Consider the following 6,000-nt stretch of genomic DNA (forward strand, 5'->3'; position numbering starts at 1 on the left):
CTTAGTTGGGGAACATGTGGAGATGCAGGGACAATGGTACCTGAAAAGGGGATGGAAACTCCCACATACTTTGCCCTTTACATCTCTTCCATTAGACTGTTCCCTGAGTTGTATCCTTTTATAATAAACCAATAATCTAGTGAATAAAATTTTAAAAACCTGTTGTGTCAAAATAAATTCTTAATGGCTTAAAGACTTAAACATAAGATATAACACTATAAAACTCCTAGAAGAAAACATAGGCAAAGCATTCTCTGACATAAATTTACCAGTGTTTTCTTAGCTTAGTCTCCCAAGGGAATAGAAATAAAGCCAAAAATAAAAAAATGGTACCTAATCAAACTTATAAGCTTTTGCATAGCAAAGGAAACCGTAAAACAAAAAGACAACCTACAGACTGAGAGAAACATTTGCAAATGATGCTACCAACATGGGCTTAATTTCCAAAATATATCAACAGCTTGTTATATATATCAAAATATATCAACAGTTTGTTATAATTCAATAACAAACAACACAATCAGAAAATGGGCAGAAGATTTAATTTTTTTTGGCCACACCACATGGCTTGTAGTCCTAAACACTGGACTGCCAGGGAATTCCCCAGAAGACCCAAATAGACATGTCTCCAAAGAAAACATGTAGATGGCCAATAGGCACATGAAAAAATGCTCATCACTGCTAATTATTAGAGAAATGCAAATCAAAACAATGAGGTGCCATGTTCCACCAGACAGAATGACCATTTTTTTAAGAAATCTACAAACAATCTATGCTGGAAAGGGTGTGGAGAAAATGGAACCCTCCCAAACTGTTGGTGGGAATGTAAGACGATGCAGCCACTATGGTAAACAGTATGAAGATTCCTCAGAAAACTAGAGTTGCCATATGACCCAGCAATCCCACTCCTCTGGGCATTTACCTGGACAAAACTATAATTCAGAAAGATGGGTGCACTCCTATGTTCATAGCAACACTATTTACAATATCCAAGACATGGAAATAAAAATGTCCATCGACAGATGAATGGATAAAGAAAATGTGGTCTATATATATATAGCGACCCCAGGGAGCCCACTAGGCTCCTCTGTCCATGGGATTTCCCAGCAAGAATACTGGAGTGGGTTGCCATTTTCTTCTTTTATTTATATACACACACACACACACACACACACATATGTATATATATATATATACACACACATATATATATATATATATATATATATACACAAACACACAGACAATGGAATATAGGCCATTAAAAAGAATGAAATAATGCCATTTGCAGCTGCATGGATGGACCTAGAGATTATCATACTAAGCAATGTAAGTCAGAGAAAGACAAATACCATATGATATGACTTGTATGTGGAATCTAAAATACAACAAATGAACATATCTATGAAACAGAAAACAGACTTGTGGTTGCCAAGGGAAGGGGTATCTGGGAGGGAGGAATGGGAGTGTGGGACTAGCAGATAAAAACTATTATGTACAGAGAGGCTAAACTACAAGGTCCTACTGTATAGCACAGAGCACTATAGCACAATTCAATATCCTGTGATAAGCCATAATGGAGAACTGCATTTAAATTAACATAAAACAATCTGTTGTGTTTGTGTTGTGTCTGCGGAGTCTGTCCCATTTTCATTCTATATTTTGCTTATTTGCTGCAGCTGCTGCCGCTCTTTTGTCTTATTATTCTAGATACTGTTCTCTTGTTTCCTCTCTTGTTCACAGGTTATAGTTATTCTATTTCCTCATCATATATTTGACATTGGACTTCCCAAGTGGAGCAGTGGTAAAAACTCACCTACCAATGCAGAAATCCCAGAACACAGGAGTTTAGTCCCTGGATCGGCAAGATCCCTTAGAGGAGGAAATGGCAACCCACTCCAGTATTCTTGTCTGGAGAATCCCATGGACAGAGGAGCTCAGCAGGCTACAGTCCATGTGGTCACAAAGAGTCAGACACAACTGAGCATGCACATGATGGGATATTTCATAAATTTAGCTTCTTAATGCTATCCTTCAGATCTTCTGTACTTCACCCTATTGTTTGCCTGAGAGGGTATGTTAAAAATTACAGTTCTAATAGTTGATTCATTCTTGAGTTGAATGCTTTGTTCGTTAGGTTCCAAAATTTTCTTGGTTTCTTTCAAGTATATTTAACATTCTCAGTTCAGTTCATTCGCTCAGTCGTGTCCGACTCTTTGCGACCCCATGAATCGCAGCAGGCCAGGCCTCCCTGTCCATCACCAACTCCCAGAGTTCACCCAGACTCACATCCATCGAGTCAGTGATGCCATCCAGCCATCTCATCCTCTGTCGTCCCCTTCTCCTCCTGCCCTCAATCCCTCCCAGCATCAGAGTCTTTTCCAATGAGTCAACTCTTCGCATGAGGTGGCCAAAGTACTGGAGTTGCAGCTTCAGCATCATTCCCTCCAAAGAAATCCCAGGACTGATCTCCTTCAGAATGGACTGGTTGGATCTCCTTGCAGTCCAAGGGACTCTCAAGAGTCTTCTCCAACACCACAGTTCAAAAGCATCAACTCTTCAGCACTCAGTCTTCTTCACAGTCCAACTCTCACATCCATACATGACCACAGGAAAAACCATAGCCTTGACTAGACAGACCTTTGTTGGCAAAGTAATGTCTCTGCTTCTGAATATGCTATCTAGGTTGGTCATAACTTTCCTTCCAAGGAGGAAACGTCTTTTAATGTCATGGCTACAGTCAGCATCTGCAGTGATTTTGGAGCCCCCCAAAATAAAGTCTGACAATGTTTCTACTGTTTCCCCATCTATTTCCCATGAAGTGATGGGACAGGATGCCATAATCTTCGTTTTCTGAATGTTGAGCTTTAAGCCAACTTTTTCACTCTCCACTTTCACTTTCATCAAGAGGCTTTTTAGTTCCTCTTCACTTTCTACCATAAGGATAGTGTCATCTGCATATCTGAGGTTATTGCTATTTCTCCCGGCAATCTTGATTCCAGCTTGTGTTTCTTCCAGTCCAGTGTTTCTCATGATGTACTCTGCATATAAGTTAAATAAGCAGGGTGACAATATACAGCCTGACGTACTCCTTTTCCTATTTGGAAGCAGTCTGTTGTTCCATGTCCAGTTCTAACTGTTGCTTCCTGACCTGCATACAGATTTCTCAAGAGGCAGGTCAGGTGGTCTGGTATTCCCATCTCTCTCAGAATTTTCCACAGTTTCTTGTGATCCACACAGTCAAAGGCTTTGGCATAGTCAATGAAGCAGAAATAGATGTTTTTCTGGAACTCTCCTGCTTTTTCCATGATCCAGTGGATGTTGACAATTTGATCTCTTGTTCCTCTGCTTTTTCTAAAAGCAGCTTGAACATCAGGAAGTTCACGGTTCACATATTGCTGAAGCCTGGCTTGGAGAATTTTGAGCATTACTTTACTAGCATGTGAGATGAGTGCAATTGTGCAGTAGTTTGAGCATTCTTTGGCATTGCCTTTCTTTGGGATTGGAATGAAAACTGCCCTTTTCCAGTCCTGTGGCCACTGCTGAGTTTTCCAAATTTGCTGGCGTATTGAGTGCAACACTTTCACACCATCATCATCTTTCAGGATTTGGAATAGCTCAACTGGAATTCCATCACCTCCACTAGCTTTGTTCGTAGTGATGCTTTCCAAGGCCCACTTGACTTCACATTCCAGGATGTCTGGCTCTAGGTGAGTGATCACACCATCGTGATTATCTTGGTCGTGAAGCTCTTTTTGTACAGTTCTTCTGTGTATTCTTGCCACCTCTTCTTAATATCTTCTGCTTCTGTTAGGTCCATACCATTTCTGTTCTTTATCGAGCCCATCTTTGTATGAAATATTCCCTTGGTATCTCTAATTTTCTTGAAGAGAGCTCTAGTCTTTCCCATTCTGTTGTTTTCCTCTATTTCTTTGCATTGATCACTCAGGAAGGCTTTCTTATCTCTTCTTGCTATTCTTTGGAACTCTGCATTCAGATGCTTATACATCTCTAATTAAAGCCTTAGTTGTAGCCTAGAAAGTCGGATAAACTTTTATTTAAAGTATTTCATCATTTCTCTGACTTTTTTTAACCCAAATTTCACTATTAGTGATATGTTTTTAGTCTCCAGACATTTGTCAACTTTAAAAAGTTATCCTTTGCTTAGTAATTTCTCATGTTATTGTATTACAGTCATAGAACATGGCTGTGTAAAACGTATTCTTTAAAACGTAATATTAAGGCTTCCTTTGTAATTTTGTACATGGTCATTTTTTGTAAATGTTTTACACGTGCTAAAAAAAAGTGTATTATCTGTTAGATGTAGAATTCTTCATATATAATATATTGAGCTTATTAATTGTATTATTCAGATCTTTTATATCTCTGCTTATTGTCTTTCCTTATTTATTATTTTTGTTTTTTTGGCTGCTTCACATCTTAATTGCTACGAGGCTTATGGGATGTTACTTCCTCAACCAGGTATCGAACCCTCTTCCCATGCATTGCAAGGTGGATTCTTAACCACTGGACCATCGGAGAAGTCCCTGTTTGTCTTCTAGATCCATCTGTTTCTAAGAGACCTATGTAAATATTTCCAGTTCTAACAGTTGATTTATTTTTTCTTTCCTAAATTTGTAAGTTGTTTTATAACTGCAAAATAGGGAGAATAATAGTATTTTTTTTTTGGCTGCACAGTGTGCAGGATCTTAGTTCCCAACCAGGGATCAAACCTGTGCCCCCTGCAGTGGAAGCACAGAGTTTTAACCACTGGACCATCAGGGAATTCTCAGTACTTTCTTATAGGATTGTAATAAAAAGTAAGAATTAATGCATGTAAAGCCTATAGAGCATGCCCAACAGAAAGAAGGTACTCAATAAAGTTAACTATTAAAATGTATATATTTTGAGCCTACATTGCTAAACATATTTATTATGATTATATTTTCTTGTTCTCTCTGTGGCAAGAATACACAGAAGAACTGTACAGAAAAGATCTTCACGACCCAGATAATCACGATGGTGTGATCACTCACCTAGAGCCAGATATCCTGAAATGTAAGTCAAGTGGGCCTTAGGAAGCATCACTACGAACAAAGCTAGTGGAGGTGACGGAATTCCAGTTGAGCTATTCCAAATCCTGAAAGATGATGCTGTGAAAGTGCTGCACTCAATATGCCAGCACATTTGGAAAACTCAGCAGTGGCCACAGGACTGGAAAAGGGCAGTTTTCATTCCAATCCCAAAGAAAGGCAATGCCAAAGAATGCTCAAACTACTGCACAATCGCACTCATCTCACATGCTAGTAAAGTAATGCTCAAAATTCTTCAAGCCAGACTTCAGCAATATGTGAACCGTGAACTTCCTGATGTTCAAGCTGCTTTTAGAAAAGGCAGAGGAACAAGAGATCAAATCGCCAACATCCACTGGATCATGGAAAAAGCAAGAGAGTTCCAGAAAAACATCTATTTCTGCTTCATTGACTATGCCAAAGCCTTTGACTGTGTGGATCACAAGAAACTGTGGAAAATTCTGAAAGAGATGGGAATACCAGACCACCTGACCTGCCTCTTGAGAAATCTGTATGCAGGTCAGGAAGCAACAGTTAGAACTGGACATGGAACAACAGACTGCTTCCAAATAGGAAAAGGAGTACGTCAGGCTGTATATTGTCACCCTGCTTATTTAACTTATATGCAGAGTACATCATGAGAAACACTGGACTGGAAGAAACACAAGCTGGAATCAAGATTGCGGGGAGAAATAGCAATAACCTCAGGTATGCAGATGACACCACCCTTATGGCAGAAAGTGAAGAACTAAACGGCCTCTTGATGAAAGCGAAAGAGGAGAGTGAAAAAGTTGGCTTAAAAGTCAACATTCAGAAAACTAAAATCATGGCATCTGGTCCCATCACTTCATGGGAAATAGATGGGAAAACAGTGGAAACCGTGTCACACTTTATTTTGGGGGCTCCAAAATCACTGCAGATGGTGACT

The sequence above is a fragment of the Bos javanicus genome, chromosome 5 (assembly GCF_032452875.1).
Source record: "Bos javanicus breed banteng chromosome 5, ARS-OSU_banteng_1.0, whole genome shotgun sequence".
Taxonomy (NCBI): Eukaryota; Metazoa; Chordata; class Mammalia; order Artiodactyla; family Bovidae; genus Bos; species Bos javanicus.